The sequence below is a fragment of the Bufo bufo genome, chromosome 1 (assembly GCF_905171765.1).
Source record: "Bufo bufo chromosome 1, aBufBuf1.1, whole genome shotgun sequence".
In the NCBI taxonomy this organism is placed as follows: Eukaryota; Metazoa; Chordata; class Amphibia; order Anura; family Bufonidae; genus Bufo; species Bufo bufo.
This window is the reverse complement of record NC_053389.1, coordinates 569,993,409-570,011,065: the sequence shown is the minus strand read 5'-3', so window position 1 is coordinate 570,011,065 and position 17,657 is coordinate 569,993,409. Positions and strand designations below refer to the sequence as shown.

The 17,657-nt window shown below is 45.2% G+C and overlaps 1 long non-coding RNA gene across 1 annotated transcript; it reads right to left on the bottom strand.

Moving 5' to 3' along the window:
• Nucleotides 1-400: 400 nt before the first annotated feature.
• LOC120987123 lies at nucleotides 401-16,931 on the bottom strand. Its single transcript, XR_005775922.1, has 3 exons — nucleotides 16,796-16,931; nucleotides 12,678-12,681; nucleotides 401-410 (listed from the first exon to the last, which is right to left on the bottom strand). It is a non-coding gene; the product is annotated as an uncharacterized LOC120987123 (long non-coding RNA).
• Between the last annotated feature and the right edge of the window lie 726 nt (nucleotides 16,932-17,657).

The following is a 17,657-nucleotide window of genomic DNA, read 5'->3' as shown; positions in this document are numbered from 1 at the left end:
GCCAGCCCAGGGAGGCTTTCTGCTAACCGTGAGTAAACTGATGAACTGTGTTTAATTACTTGGCCCCTCATCGGTCCACCGTGCACCTCACGTGTTGCCCCTGCGCTCCTGGCTGGCTGCATATATTTTCTTGGCGTCACGAACAGGATATTAACCCTTGCGCCATATTTGAGAGACTGTCGCATGTGAATAAGCCCCTTTGCTTTATTGAGAGACTTTTGCTTATTGTGCGCTGTTTTGGGCTACAGAACCGTTTAAATTGCTTGGAAAGTATATGGAGGTGCTATACTAGTCCCCAGCATAAAAATCGCAGTGTTCAAAGTGAGAAAATCCGACATTTGTGTGTCACTAAAACGGCTTGCTGTCAGTGAATAGACTGTTTATATGCACTTAAGATGGCCGCTGGAGCTCTTGTTTAAAAAAACAAAAAACTGTGCCATCACTGTGTACAAGTTAGCGACACCCCCTGAAGAGCGGGAAAACGTAGTACCGCCCATTTATGCAAACTGTCTGGTCAAGCCCATCCTACCTTTACTGTGTTGTTTCTGAGTGGCCAGACCTGTATGCAAACGCAGCGCCGCCTCCTCTGCCTGTAGCCACATCAAAGGGAGACGCCGCGCACGGGAGGAGAGTGTGACGTGCGTGTATCCCAAAATATCGCGAGATCTCACACAGGCGAGCTAACGGAGCGGATCGCATTGCCTGCCGTCCACCAAATAGAGCACACAGTCTGTGAGTACTTTGATTTGCCCCACTAAGCTAAAGGGAGCACCGCTAGCCAGGAGCGCTACCAGAAGCTTAAGTAAGCGCTGCCTGAGTATTGCATTCAGCCGGTATCAAGTATTAAAAGGGCCATACACCGCAAGATAGCGGTCGCCCATAGCAACGCCACCTAAAAAGTATCTACAGCCACAATTGACCTACTTAACTATAATTCACCTATTGACACCATGTCTGTGCAAGAAGATAACGTGCAGTCTGACCTCCGCGGACCTCCTGCGGCAGCTGCAGCCTGTCCCAGCGCAATACCGACTGCTGCAGCACCAAGTTTAATGCCTTTAACTATGCCTTATTATTTTGGGGCCCCCTGGTTCCCACGGTATTCTGGAGAGGTTCATACTTTAAGGGACTTTAAAGAGAAAATTCTTGCTGTGTTCAGATTGTACCCTGTATCCCCAGAACAGCAGATGGAGATTCTCCTTGCGCAATTGGAAGGAGCTGCTCTCAGAGAAGTGAAATCCTGGCCAAGCTCAGAAAGGAGGACACTGGAGCAGATATTTGAACGTCTCTACACTACCTTTGAACCCAGAACCGTGTCGGAGGTCAAGATGAGGTTCTTCAGCAAAAAACAGCAATCGGGTGAGTCACTCAGAGACCTTAGAGCTGTTGTTCAAGTAGACCCCCGTGAGGCAGAGAATCAGGACAAAACCCTGAAAGAGCAATTTATTGAAGGTGTCAATACAGACAATGTAAAGAGCCAGCTAAGAATGCTAGCCGCCCAGCATCCAAGTGCTGCTTTCTTAGACTTTAAAGAATTAGCTATCAGTATACTGGGAAAAAGTTCACCAACAGAACCTGTTAGATCCGCTGTAGTGCCAGCAACACAGCCGGTCACCCCTGTGGAACCTTTACCTGTCGTCAGTCAGGCAACTCAAGCCCCAATTCCTGACGTAGTTGCTGCCCTTATTGAGCAAGTCCAATTCCTGACTAAAAGTCTGGAGAAAGTTCACAAAAAATTGGAACAATGGGAAAAACCACTATTGCTGGAGGATGAGAAACCTGTGTCCAGAAGGCTCTTCTCTCCTTATTATAAAGAGACTTATTCTAGAAATTCAGGCGGACGCCCACCTGACCGCACTAGTACCCTCAAGCGGCCTATTTGCACATACTGTCACAAGCCAGGCCATACTGAAGCCACCTGCTGGCGGCAGTTAAACGGGCGACCCCCGAGGTCAAGGACCATCCCTCGGGAGGTAAATCAATAGGTCCAGAAGATCCCTATTGGATGCCAAGATATGTAGGATCCCGTCCAGAAGTGACACTTCAAATAAATGGAGTTCCTTTTGTTTCCCTAGTTGACACAGGATCCCAAGTCACTACCATCCAACAAACTGCATTTGAAAAATACTGGGACCAAATTCAGCTTACCCAGCCCACAGAATCCTGGCTGAGTCTCATAACCAGTAACGGCAAACCTGTACCAATACTGGGTTAATGGGAACCTACCATTCAAGTAGGAGGAACTATCCTCTCCCAACAAGGCATTATTGTAGTACAAGTCAAAGAAAATAACAATAACCCTCCAATAGTCCTAGGCATGAATGTCCTCAGGAACTATTATGTTGAAATGCTGGAAGCCTTTCACCAGTCAGTGCCTACTGCTTCTTCTGCTTCTAAGAAGGTAATCCAACAAACCATCCGTGTACTAAATGCACAACAGAGATTCGCCAATGAAAAAGGAGAAATCTTCTGTGTCCGTATCCGAGATAATTAACCTGTGATTCTCAGGCCCAACACCGAAACCCTCTTGTGGTGTCGAGCTGTAGTCGGAATTCAAGGTCAAAACTATCAAGCCTTGGTAGAGCCAGTTGTCTTGGAAGACTATCCTCTAGTTAGAGCTGCAAGAAGCCTAGTAACCGTCTCTGAAGGTAAAGTGCCTATTCGTCTCTTAAATTTGAGTGATCACAGTGTAACATTAACAAAATACCGTCCCATTGCACAGCTGATTCAAGTTACATTTCAAGACGTCATCAGCGTGACTACAGATCTCAAGAAACAACACCCACAGGGCCAAAATTTAAGCACCCCTGGTGGAAAGAACTTCATGTGGGAGATGCTTCCACACCAGAACACCAATTGGAAGGAGTACTGCAAGTCGTGAAGGAGCATCACCGTGCCTTCAGTAAGCATTCTACAAACTATGGGGAAGTGGATATCATAAAACATTCCATCCCTACAGGTTCACACCCACCAATCAAGGAAAGGTATTGGCCTATACCACCTACTATGTACCAATCCATAAAACAAATGATCCAGGAGATGAAAGACTCCAATATCATCAAAGACAGCCATAGCCCATGGGCTGCACCACTAGTCCTTGGCTGTAAAAATGACGGCAACATCAGATTCTGTGTGGACTACAGAAAAATCAACCAAATTACTCACAAAGATGCTTACCCTTTACCACTCATAGAGGAATCCTTGACAGCTTTAGGATCTTCAGCCTACTTCTCTACTCTTGATTTAACCAGTGGATACTGGCAAGTACCAATGGCACCAGAAGATCATGAATAGACTGCATTTACCACCCCTATGGGCCTATTTGAGTTCAACTGCATGCCCTTTGGACTTTGCAATGCACCTGGAACTTTTCAGAGATTAATGGAGCGTTGTCTGGGCCACATAATTTTTGAAACTGTCCTGTTGTACTTAGATGATGTCATTATCTACTCCAAATCTTATGAAGATCATTTGAAACATCTGGCCGAAGTTTTCCAAGTTCTCATTAAGCATGGACTAAAAGTCAAACAATCTAAGTGTTATCTACTGAAGCCAGAAGTTAAATACTTAGGGCATATTGTCAGCTCTGAAGGTGTTAAATCAGATCCAGAGAAGATAGCCGCAGTCCGAAATTGGCCTACTCCTACCACGGTGAAGGAAGTAAGAAGTTTCCTCAGTTTCGCAGGATATTACAGACGTTTCATTCCTCACTTTGCCCAAATTGCAGAGCCAATATTGGAACTTTTGAGAGGACATCCTAAAAGATATCAGAAATCTCCAATACCAGTTGAATGGAACACTGAAAGAGAAATTGCCTTCCAGCTCCTGAAGAAGAAGTTAACAGAACCACCAATCTTAGGATATCCGGATTACCAACAACGATTTCATCTTTCCACAGATGCAAGTAAGAAAGGTTTGGGAGCTGTCTTGTCACAAATACAAGAAGGTAAAGAAAGAGTCATTCCCTACGCTAGTAGATCTCTTAGAAGTACTGAAAGAAACTATCAAAACTATAGTTCCTTCAAATTGGAATTCCTAGCACTCGTAATGGGCTGTTACAGAAAAATGTAAAGATTACCTTGCCGCAACACCCTTCGTGGCCTTCACAGATAACAACCCACTAGCACATCTTAACACCGCCAAGTTAGAAGCGTTGGAACAAAGATGGGCCTCACACCTTGCTAACTACAATTTCACCGTAAAGTACAGAACAGGAAAAGCGAACAAAAATGCGGATGCATTATCCCGTCTGCCGACCAAAGAAGACCCTACTTCACAAGAAGATGTTTGGGAAGAAGTAGAGATGCCATCCTTCTACAAAAACTTTGCCCACCAAGACACCATCACTGTTAAAGGAAAAAAGGTTCTTAACCTTCCACAACTAGTGGATCCAAAATCCCAAGTGGACAAAGAAAGATGGATCAAGCTGCAAAATGAAAGCAGAGTGTTAGGTGAACTGCAAGATTTCTTCACCAGCAGAAGAACACCAGAAAGAATCCGCAGGAGGAATGCTGATCTAGAGTTGTCAAAACTATGGAGACACAGAAAACACCTCTTTCTACAGAAGGGCCTACTATTAAGAAGAACTTTAGACCCAATTACCTGGGATCGTCTATATCAAATCCTAATACCACGCCGAGATGCAAGAATAATTCTTGAGATGTACCATGATCAATCAGGACATTTTGGCGTGCAGAAAACAGAAGCCACCATCCGTAGAAGATTCTACTGGATTGGGATGAGAGGAGACATTGAAAAATGGTGTCGAGAATTTTCCACCTGTGCTGTCGGAAGAAATGAGAAACATGACCAAAAAGCACCCTTACATTCCATTGTAAGCAGAACACCGTTAGAAATAGTTGCAATTGACCATGTGAAGCTGGAACCAAGTCGCTCAGGTTACACATATGCTATGACCATCATTGATCATTACACTAAATTTGTTGTACCTGTGCCTGTCAAAGACTTGACCGCAAAAACAACTGCAGATGCCTTCTGGAAACATTTCTTGTTGCCATATGGATGCCCAGAGAGAATCCTTACAGATCAGGGATCTGCCTTTGAATCACAACTCCTTAAAGAACTGTGTACCTTTCACAACTGTCAGAAAATCAGGACCACAGCATACCATCCCCAAGGGAATGGGCTTTGTGAAAAAATGAACCAAACTCTAATTGAGATGTTAAGAGCAGTCCCACCTGCTACAAGAAATGATTGGCCTACTCTATTGCCTCAGTTGATGTATACCTACAATAACACTATTCATTGTTCTACTGGGTATACACCCTACTACCTTATGTTTGGCCGACAAGGTACATTACCTGCTGATCACACTTTGGGCGTACAAGTGCCTGATGCAATCAACCCTCTACCAAAAACTGATTGGGTGACTGAGCACCAAAGACGTTTGATTGATGCACAAGAGATTGTTCAACAACGCATGGGACATGCCCATGAGAAACAACAGAAAGACTATAATCAATCTGCCAAGGCAGAACCTCTCAAGATTGGTGATCGTGTGTGGTTAAAAAATAACCATTGTACCAGCAAATTAGATAGCAAATGGGAGAGAGAACTTTACACCATTACTGCTATTCTCAATCCACAAACTGATACATATGAGATTACCCAAGAGGATAAATCCCGTGTAGTACATCGAAATCGCCTAAAATTGTGTCTTAAAGAAGACACTCCAGTAGAAACTTCTCAAGAAGAAGCTGTTCCAGAAGAAATTCAACCCATTGAGCCAGAACCTGAAAAATCGTCTGATTCAGAGGAGCCAATACAGTTCTTGGGAAAAACATTATTAGCCTCTGATCCTTGGCAATGGTTCTTAACTCCATGGCTCAACATCTTAGTGCCTGCTAAAACCAACACCACAACAGTTCAACCAGAAGCTGAAGTTACTGCAACTCAGGAAACATCAAGTTCCCTTGAAGCAAGGTCTGAAGAGTCTCAGCCGCTTCGTAGATCCGATAGGATTACAAGAGGACAACCACCAGTCCGTTACGGAGATTTCCTGCTCCAGCAGCCGAGAAGATAACTCCCAGCTCTGCATATTCAACGTTGAGTATATCCTTAACTTGTCTGGAGTTCCACAGATCCAGAAAAATACTAATCTACGGTTATCATGTTCCATTTTCCTTAAAGGACTTTTTAAGGGACTATTTTCCTGTTTTGCAACGTTCAAGCCTGCACCCGGAGATAGACTTTCACGTACCTGAGCCTCCGTGATATTATTCTTGTGATATTCTACTTTGACATTTACTTGTGCCCAGGGAACGGACTCATACCCTGTGAGCCTCCTGAGATGTTAAATTTTTTTTTTCTTCATCATTGTGGACAATTTTGGTTTCCGGTACATCATCAGTCTTCAGGAAAAAAAAAAATGTTACCCCATTTGTCACATTTCGTTGTTGCCTAAGATATGCTTGCCTAACCCATTTTATTTATAGGTACAAGAAGTACAAGAATGGAAGTTATGGTATTGTTTTCCTATGCATGCATGTTTTCCTTTTCTTATATATCTTACAGGAAGATACAACATCGAGTCAAGAATGTGTCGAGGTCGACTTATATTTTACCATGGGGGTATGCAGCGTCCCAATACATGTGTGTGGGCACTGCTTAAAAGCACTTTTTACCCTAAAAATTGTATTATGCTGTATTATGTGACTTTGTACTAATCTATCTGCAAAATCCCTGTTACCAGGCAGATTAGGTGTAATTTATACATCCCACCACTAGATGGGGATAGAACTTAGGTTCTATATATACCTAGGTCAGGCCTAGTGAGACAGGACGGGGACAGGTCAGTGGTTGTTGATTGGTTAGTCAGTCTGCTGAGAGGCAGAGAGTGCAGATCTAGCACTTCTGCTCTGATGAAAGTTTAGTTCAGAAAGGGACAAGAGAAAAGACTTAAACATCCAAAGGATAAAAGCCACAAATCAGGCATCAAGGACCTTTGGGATAGTCAGGTGAAGGATACCATAGCCTCCGGCAACCTCACCAAATTACACTGATACAGAAACTATCCGGCTAAGCTCAAATCAAGCCTAAGAAAGCCTAGGAACAGTGGATTTGCAGATTAAGGCCTCATGCACACGACCGTATTTTTTCACGGTCCGCAAAACGGGGTTCCGTTGGTCCGTGATCCGTGACCGTTTTTTCGTCCGTGGGTCTTCCTTGATTTTTGGAGGATCCACGGACATGAAAAAAAAGTTGTTTTGGTGTCCGCCTGGCCGTGCGGAGCCAAACGGATCCGTCCTGAATTACAATGCAAGTCAATGGGGACGGATCCGTTTGACGTTGACACAATATGGTGCAATTTCAAACGGATCCGTCCCCCAGTGACTCTCCAATCCGATGGTATATTTTAACTTGAAGCGTCCCCATCACCATGGGAACGCCTCTATGTTAGAATATACTGTTGGATATGAGTTAGATCGTGAAACTCATATCCGACAGTATATTCTAACACAGAGGCATTCCCATAGTGATGAGGACGCTTCTAGTTAGAATATACTACGAACTGTGTACATGACTGCCCCCTGCTGCCTGGCAGCACCCGATCTCTTACAGGGGGCTGTGATCCGCACAATTAACCCCTCAGGTGCTGCACCTGAGGGGTTAATTGTGCATATCATAGCCCCCTGTAAGAGATCAGGGGCTGCCAGGCAGCAGGGGGCAGACCCCCCTCCCTCCCCAGTTTGAATATCATTGGTGGCCAGTGTGCGGCCCCCACCCCCGGCCCCCCCTCCCTCCCTCTATTGCATTATCATTGGTGGCCAGTGTGCGGCCTCCCCCGGCCCCCCCTCCCTCCCTCTATTGTAATATCATTGGTGGCCAGTGTGCAGCCTCCCCCGGCCCCCCCTCCCTCCCTTTATTGTATTATCATTGGTGGCTCGTGTGCGGCCCCCCCTCCCTCCCTCTATTGTATTATCATTGGTGGCCAGTGTGTGCCCCCCCGGCCCCCCCTCTATTGTATTAATATCATTGGTGGCTAGTGTGCGGCCTCCCCCCCCCCCCTTCCCGATCATTGGTGGCAGCGGAGATTCCGATCGGAGTCCTAGTTTAATCGCTCTGGGGCTCCGATCGGTAACCATGGCAACTTAGCAATATTACAATATTAGAAGCATCATACTTACCTGCTGCACTGTCTGTGACCGGCCGGGAGCTCCTCCTACTGGTAAGTGACAGGTCTGTGCGGCGCATTGCTTAATGATCTGTCACTTACCAGTAGGAGGAGCTCCCGGCCGGTCACAGACAGCGCAGCAGGTAAGTATGATGCTTCTAATATTGTAATATTGCTAAGTAACCATGGCAACCAGGCCTGCAGTAGCACACAAAATAACACACGTGCCGTGTATGGCACATATCCTGAACTTAGTCGTGCAGCGATTCGTTGCCAAATACCCCGGGGTCCAGGACGTCTTGAGGCAGGCCAGGAAAATCTCTGGCCATTTTAGAAGATCTTACATGGCCATGGCTCGCCTTGCTGACATTCAGCGGCGACACCACCTGCACATCTGATTTGTGACTGCCCAACGTGCTGGAACTCCACCTTGTGCATGCTTGATAGGCTGCTCCAGCAGCAATGTGCCGTTAACGACTACCTGTACGAACTCTGCAGCAGGACAGGTTCTGGGGAGCTTGGTTTCTTTTCACCGCGCCAGTGGCTGCTCATGGGTGACGCATGCAGATCTCTGCGGCCATTTGATGAGATCAACAAACTGGCCAGTCACAGCCAGGGGGTCATCAGTGATATTGTACCTTACGCCTTCTTTCTGGAGCGTGCATTGCGTTGTGTCATTGGTCAAGCCGTCGAGGAGCAGGAGCTGGAAGATGAGAAAGTCGCAATGCTGAATGAATTCCGAGGGGGGACTACATATAAGACAAGTCAGCAGGAGTCAGAGGAGGAGGGTGGCTGGGGGAGCAGGAGGAGCAAGAAGAGCAAGCTTCGAGGGGGACTTTAAACTTGTCGGGGATCCCTGGTGTTGTCCGTGGCTGGGGGGAGGAGACCGAGGACGACATTCTTCTGGGCGATGAGTAGGAGCCAGGGTGGTCCACCGCTTCCAATTTAGTGCAAATGAGGGCCTTCATGCTCCAGTGTTTGAAGAGGGACCCCCATATAAAAAGCATAAAGGGCAAGGACCAGTACTGGGTGGCAACGTACTTAGACCCCCGGTACAAACACAAAATGGCGAACATGTTAACAGCATCACAGAGGGCTGTCAGAATGCAGCATTTCCAGGTCTTGCTGCGAAAGATGCTGCATTCTGCTGGTGCTGGCAGAGGAATTTTCACCCACAGTGAAATAGGTGCGGGTACCAATCCTACCGCGCCTGCAAGTAGAGGGCGGTTTGAAGATGTGTTGGTCACTTCGGATATGAGATCATTCTTGCAAACAACCCATCGACAGCCGCCCTCCAGATCCAGCCTCAGGGAACGCAAGTGTCTGACTACATCGGGTTAACGGCCGATGTGGACACTCTGAGAAGTGAGGAACCCCTAGACTAATGGGTGTGCAGGCTTGACCTGTGGCCAGAGCTGGCACAATTTTCAATGGAACTCTTGGCTCTTGCCCCTCGTCGAGTGTCCTGTCCGAAAGGGACGTTCAGCGCAGCAGGGTGGATCGTGACCGATAAGTGCACTCGCCTAGCTTACGACAGTGTGGACTACCTCACATTTCTAAACATGAATCAGGCGTGTATCTCGGAGGAATTCAACACCTGTGATGACCATGTGATGACCACATGTAATTGAATTTCCTCATGCCATCCCACACATATCCGCCACCACCCAGAACAAAGAATAGTCCTTGTCTTATGTATATACAGCGGCATAAAAGGCCTTTTCTGTCAGGTGAATGCCTAATTTTTGGGGCCTGTACTGGCCTACAGTAAAACTTTTATCCAGTGACCGCCTAATGTACCTCCAGCCACATAATCATAATATGGGCATAACTACCATGAGAGGGCACATATCTGGACAAAACTACTGTGAAGGTTGTACAATGAGGGCAATACTACTGTAAGGGGGTACAATGTTTTGAAAGTATTGGTGGGGGGTGCCAGAGAAAAGACCCGCCCCGGGTGCCAAACACCCTAGGTACGCCACTGCCTCCAGTCACATAATCACAAGTTCTTTTCTGTCAGGTGAATGCCTAATGTTTGGGGCCTCTACTCCAGTCGCCTACAGTAAAAATTTTATCCAGTGATCGCCTAATGTAATTTTTTGGGGCCCGTACTCCTGTGGCCTAAAATAAAAAATTTCTAGGGTCCAGCAGGGCACATTTTTAAGAGTTTCCCTCTGAGATGCATAAAATGGCCCCTGATTAAAATACCTATTTTTTGTGGGAATTTTTGCCATTGATCCCCCTCTGGTATGTCACTGTCCATGTTGTGGGACTATTTGTGCATTTCTAGTAATATTACCTGAAGGTTTTTCAGGTTTGCCTGCCGTGAACGCGCGGTTCGCGAACATTTGATCGCGAACGCGCGTTCGTGAAACGTCCCGGCCGATGTTCGTTCATCACTAATTTTGATGTCATATCTGTCTTAACTCCAGTAGTGTGTTCTATATTGATAATATCGCAAAACTATTTGTCATTAATCCTTTTCTGTGCTCTATTATGACAATATCACAATAGTGTTTATTTCTAGCCTAGAGTATATTGTGATGTCATGCTTTTGCACCACTCACGCCAGTTTTGGAATGTGGGTAGAAAATTCTCAGGATAAGTCATCAGTATCTGATCACTGGAGGTCGGATACCCAGGACCCCCGCCAATCAGCTGTTTGAGAAGGCACTGGCGCTCCTGTGAGTGCCTCAGCCTTCTCGCAGGTTACCAAGCACAGTGCCATAAATAGTATAGCAGCTGTGCTTGGTATCAGACCCATTTCACTTTTACGGGATGGAGCTGTGCCCCACCGATCAGATACTGATGACCTATCTAGAGGATAAGTCATCAGTATTGAAATCTCAGAAAACCCCTTTAAATTTTTTTTATATTATGTTTTTATGTGATCAACACAAAGTAGCAAGTAAGTGTGTAGTGAAAAGAAAATGATACATGGTTTAAAAATCTGAAAAGTGTAGCCTGCATTTGTATTCAGCCCTCTGTACTCTGATAACCCTAAATAAAATCCAGTGTGATCAATTGCCTTCAGTAGTTACCTAATTAGTAAATTTATTCTCAGTTTACCTACAGTATACAGTGAGGAACAGAAGTATTTGAACACCATGCGATTTTGCAAGTTCTCCCAATCATGGAGGGGTCTGAAATTCACACTGTAGCTGCATTCCCACTCTGAGAGAAAGAATGTACAAAAAAAAAAAGAAGGAAATCACATTGTTTGATTTTTAAATAATGTATTTGTCTTGCACTGCTGAACATAAGTATTTAAACACCTGAGAAAATCAGTGTTAATATTTGGTACAGAAGCCTTTGTTTGCAACTACAGAGGTCAAACGTTTCCTGTAGTTCTTGACCAGGTTTGCACACACTGCAACAGGGATTTTGGCCCACTCCTCCACACAGATCTCCTCTAGATCTGTCAGGTTTCGGGGCTGTCGCTGAGCAACACAGAGTTTCAGCTCCCTCCAAAGATGTTCTGTTAGATTTAGGTCTGGAGACTGACTAGGCCACTCCAAAACCTTGATATGCTTCTTGCGGAGCTACTCCTTGGTTATCCTGGCTGTGTGCTTCGGGTCGTTGTCATGTTGGAAGACCTAGCCACGACCCATCTTCAATGCTCTGACTGAGGGAAGGAGGTTGTTGCTCAAAATCTCATGATAAATGGCCCCATTCAGCCTCTCCTTAATACAGTCGTCCTGTCCCCTTCGCAGAAAAGCACCCCCAAAGCATGATGTTACCACCCCCTGCTTCACAGTAGGGATGGTGTTCTTGGGATGTAACTCATCCTTTTTTTCCCTCCAAACACAACGAGTGAAGTTTAGACCAAAAAATTCTACTTTGGTCTCATCTGGCCACATGACTTTCTCCCATGCCTCCTCTGGATCATCCAGATGGTCATTGGCAAACTTCAGACGGGCCTGGACATGTGATGACTTGAGTAGGGGAACCTTCTATGCAATGCATGATTTGAAACCATGACGGCGTAGTGTTCTACCGACAGTGACCTTTGAAACTGTGGTCCCAGCTCTCTTCATTTCATTGACCAGCTTCTCCCTTGTAGTTCTGGGCTGATTCCTCACCTTTGTTATCATCAGTGATACCCCACGAGGTGAGATCTTGCATGGAGCCACAGTCCGAGGGAGACTGACAGTCGTCTTTAGCCTCTTCCATTTTCTAACAATTGCTCCAACAGTTGATCTATTTTCACCAAGCTGCTTGGCAATTTCTCCATAGCCCTTTCCAGCATTGTGAAGGTCCACAATTTTGTCTCTGGTGTCTCTTGACAGCTCTTTGGTCGTAGTAGTTGGCGTCTGACTGACTGGGGTGAACAGGGGTCTTTAAAGAGCTCAGACAGGTGCTACTAAGTTAGATTAATGAGTGGAGTAGAGGTGGACTTTTTAAAGGTACAGTAACAGGTCTTTGAGAGCCAGAATTCTTGCTGTTTGCAGGTGTTCAAATACTTATGTTGAGCAGTGCAAGACAAATAAATTCTTTAAAAATCAAACAATGAGTCCCGGCCCTGATGGGTTGTCTGCACGTTTCTATAAATACTTTACAGAGGATCTGGCCCCCATTCTCCTAGATGCATTTAATTCTATATCCGCCACATGCCCCTTCCCATCTCAAACCCTGCAGGCCCATATTACAGTCATCCCCAAACCAGACAAGGACCATTCCCTTTGCTCCAATTATAGGCCCATCTCCCTTCTTAATATCGACCTGAAATTATTTGCTAAAATTCTGGCCTTAAGATTACACCCCCACATACCAAAATGTACTCATAGAGAACAGGTAGGATTTGTCCCGGGACGAGAGGCCCGTGACAACACCATCAAATCCATAAGTCTGATATCTAAAGCTAAACAACTAAAGATACCCATGTGTCTTCTCTCAGTGGATGCGGAGAAGGCATTCGACAGGGTCAGTTGGCACTTCCTAGAAAGGACTCTGATTCATATTGGGATTGGTCCCAAGATGATAAATAGAATCATGGCCTTATACTCTGGCCCTACCGCTCGGGTTCGTGTCAATGGTGTCCTGTCGGATTCCTTCCCTATCTCAAATGGAACGCGGCAGGGATGTCCTCTCTCTCCGTTTCTTTATATTCTTGTCATGGAATCTTTAGCGAATGCCTTGCGAGCCAATGACGCAATTAGAGGCCTTCACATTGGCAATATAGAACATAAACTATCATTGTTTGCCGACGATCTCTTGATGTACTTAACAAACCCTAGAATTGGTCTCCCCTCGGTACTGAAGGAATTTCAGATCTTTGGGACGTTATCCAACTTCAAGGTCAATGTCCAGAAGTCTGAACTTTTAAATATTTCTCTCCCTTCTCGAGATATCACCGCACTCAGAGATACATTCGCTTTTAAATGGGCCTCAAGTAAGCTTAAACACCTGGGAACTTACATCTCTTCTGACACTTCCCACTTGTTCAAGCTCAACTTCCTCCCTATACTCCACACCATTGAAAATAACTTACAAGCTTGGTCAGCTTTAAATGTTTTGTGGTTTGGCAGAATAAACACCTTAAAAATGGACGTTCTACCCAGACTTCTTTATTTATTCCAGACAATCCCCTGTCGGATCCCAGCCTCTTACTTTGCACGTTTAAGGAAACTCACTTCTCATTTTATATGGGGTGGATCCAAAGCCAGGTTGAGCTACAATCTTATGATCAGGTCCAAGGAACACGGAGGCACAGGTTTGCCTAACTTCCTATCATACTACAGAGCGGCGGTCGCCAATTGCGTGATTGACCTTACCCATAATCTTGAGAGAAAACTTTGGGTTGAATTAGAACACGCCCTAGCCCCTGGTCTTATCCCAGGCGTTTTCTGGTTTCCGTCAAGTACACTGACCCAATTGCCTATTCAAAGATTATCACCTTTTCTATCTTCTCTAGTACACATTTGGACCAGGTTCGCCTCCACGACCCGATTGGTTACGATCCCTGGCCCTCTCACAAACATATCTGGTCATCCATTGATGCCAGCCACACTGTTAGCTCTACCAGCCCTCAGCTTACAATCCAGACCCCAGATCAGGGTCAAAGATATATACTCGGTTAAAGGGATTAAAGATCTTAAAGACCTAGGCCATATTATACCTGACTCACCAGGGCGATGGTTTCACTACTTACAATTACACAGTTTCACTGGATCTCTGGCACCCGGTATGCAACTTCAATCCTCAGTAACTGATTTCGAGAAACTATGCCTAGCTTCTTCTGCTCCTGGGCATTCTATATCCCTTATATATGCCATTCTGAACTCGGGAGAGATCGGGGATGACACAGAAGAGTTCCCCTCCCCAACTAAGAAAATTATGCTATCGTGGGAATCTGAGTTGGGATACCCTCTCACACCTGATCAATGGAAGAGATCTCTCCTTTTCACCCATAAGTCTTCGATTTCCTGCAAGATCCAGGAACTCAATTATAAGATTTGGTCTAGATGGTATAGGACCCCGGTTAAGCTTAACCAGTTTTATCCTTCGGTGCCAGACACGTGTTGGAGGTGTTCGAAAGATAGGGGCACTATGCTGCACATCTGGTGGGAGTGTACGGGAGTGGCAACACTATGGAATGACATCTTCAAGCTATACGAATATCTATACAAAATCCATATCCCTATGTCGCCCCAGATAGCTCTCCTTTCAGTTTACCCGGGCAGAATTAAGATAGTTAAGAAGGGCATTCTTAGATTTTTTGTCATAGCAATGCGTCAAATAATTCCCAGAGCCTGGCGATCACCAGATAGTCCCCTCAGGATCACTTGGGTTAATGCTTTGGATTCTCTAGCACGTCTAGAGGAGCTGGGAGCCGAGGATCAGGGTCTTGGAGTTGCTCACTCTAAACAATGGGAGGCCTGGTACCAGTTCCGTGCATCAGCAGGTTTCTCGGGTTGGTTGTCCTCAGGATCTACTACTTAAAGTATTCTGTCCAGTCTGACTGCAGTTATATCTTGTATAGATTACTAGTTCAATCCCTTTCCCGCCCCTCCCTCCTTGCCCTCCCCCCTAGATCCTTTGTCTTGTCTCCCCCGTGCTACTCCATTCATCTAGTACTGATGATTGGCGATTCTCTTCTCTATATGCTGATTTGATATGTACTATTGTAATGCCCACATATTGCATATACTCAAATGTAACTAGCTTATAATGCATATTTTCAAATGTATATGGTTTTCAATAAAAACAAATTGAACCATAAAAATCAAACAATGTGATTTCCTGATTTTTATTTATTTATTCTGTCTCTCCGAGTGGGAATGCACCTACAATGTGAATTTCAGACCCCTCCCTGATTTCTAAGTGGGAAAACTTGCAAAATCGCAGGGTGATCAAATACTTCTGTTGCTCACTGTAACTACAGCTAGAATGGTAGTATAACTTGTATAGCTGTTCTGTAAAGGCCTCAGAGGTTTGTTTGAGAACATTACTGATCAAACAACATCATGAAAACCAAGTAACACACCAGACATGTCAGGGATAAAGTTGTGGAGACGTATAAAGCAGGGTTAGGTTATAAATAAAATATCCCAAGCTGTGAACATCTCATGGAGCACTGTTCAATCCATCGTCAAAAATTGGAAGGAGTATGGCACAATCCTACCAAGACATGGCCATCCACCTAAACTGACAGCCCAGGCACGGAGAACACTAATCAGAGAAGCAGCCAAGAGGCCTGTGGTCACTCTGGAGCAGCTGCATAGATCCGTTACACCGACATTCACCCTGATCAGACCACGCCTCTGCCTGGCTTGCCAGGCTTTGGTGTATGGCAAGCCTGGAGGCCTTTGTAAGAACTCCGGCTGCCATGGCAACCATCGGGACACTGCCATCGCAGCATGGTGGTCCAATGGGTAGAGAGCTCCCTCCCTCTGTTAACCTCTTACATCAGCGGTCACTGCTGATCATGGCCTGTAAGAGGTTAAAGTGCCGGGATCTGTGCCAGCACCAATCTCGGCCGTTGCAGCAGAGTGTCAGCTGTATGTTACAGCTGACATCCGATGCTGATGGTAACGGCTCATTTTCTGAGCTGCTGCCATCTCAATACAGCAATGGCGCACAGAGGGGGCAAAGTGGGGGCATCAGGACATTTTATAGTGTCACAGCCCTAATCAACAGTTCTGCTATAACTGTACTCCCGATTGCGGTACATTACATGCAATCTGAATATAAAGTTATGTCCATTTAACGCAAAGGGTTAAGTTATGTTTTAAGTGTTTCACCCCAGGTTATGCTCTATACTGACACTAGTGAACAACCCTTTGATTTTAGTGTAAGAGGTGGTACATTTTTTTGTGGTTCTAGATATGGCAACATATATATTAACATATATTTTATGTTCTGACACCCTAATCAAATGGGTTGTCTGGTTTCCAGTACTGATGTCCAGTACAGTATCTGGGGAATGTCAGGGACCTCTAAATTAAAGGGAATATGTCACCAGTTTTATGCTGCTAAGTTCTAACAGCTCCAGTGCATACCACTAAGTCCTCATATTCATGAGCTCACGGCTCTCCCCAACCTCTTTGCCTCTGATTGACAGTTTTTCTCCATATGAATAAGCAGCAGGTGGGCAGGGAAAGCCAGGAGCTCATGAATATCAGGACTCCTTTGGCTTGCGCTATAGTTGTTTAGCACAAGATTTTAGCAAAATGGCTGGGTCAGTTAAAGAAAGTGACCCAGCATTTTGCTAAGGGGACCTGTCACTAGTTTGTGTTGCCCTTAGTTGGGACACCATAAAACTGGTGATAGATTCCATTTAAGACTGTTCTCTCCACACCGGGATGCAAGCCTTCTCGATACTTTAAGATAGATTTTTGAGGTGGTCGATTTCCTACTAAGAAGAAGGGTCTGAATAACTTTCACTGACAACCCCTTTATTAGGAGCAACAATTTCTCAGTATCCATACCGATAGGTGAAGATTTTCTACATCTTGATATCTTATGGAGCTGCGAGATGGACATTCACAAAGAACTATTGGTTCCTCTAAACCAAGCTTCCTCAGAAGAGCAAACCAACTCCTCTTTAGCCAGAAAGGGCCTATAAATATTAGGGTACAACTATTCTTTTAAAATTTTTGTAGAACTCTAGGAATCAATGGATTTGAGAGGAAGGCATAGTCTAGTTTGAAATTCCAAGCCTGGGAGAAAGCATTCACCCCCAAGGGGAGGTCTCTGGAATTGAGAGAAAATAATATTTCCACTTTGTGATTTTTCCTTGATGCAAAGAGATCCACCTCAGAGACTCCTGATTTGCTGGTCAGGAATTGAAAGGTCCTTCGACCCAGAGTTTACTTTGGAATTCAATGCTGCTTTCAGATGTACTGCAGCCAGGGATAAAACTGATGTTGTCCATTGGTGAAGGGCCTTCCATATTGCCAATACTTCCCTGAAAATAATGACTACAGCCTGAGGATCAGGGTTCATCTACCCTGGCAAGAAAATATATCTGTATGTGCGCCCAACCCTCTCACTCCTTGCCTGAGCAATTTAGGTTTCT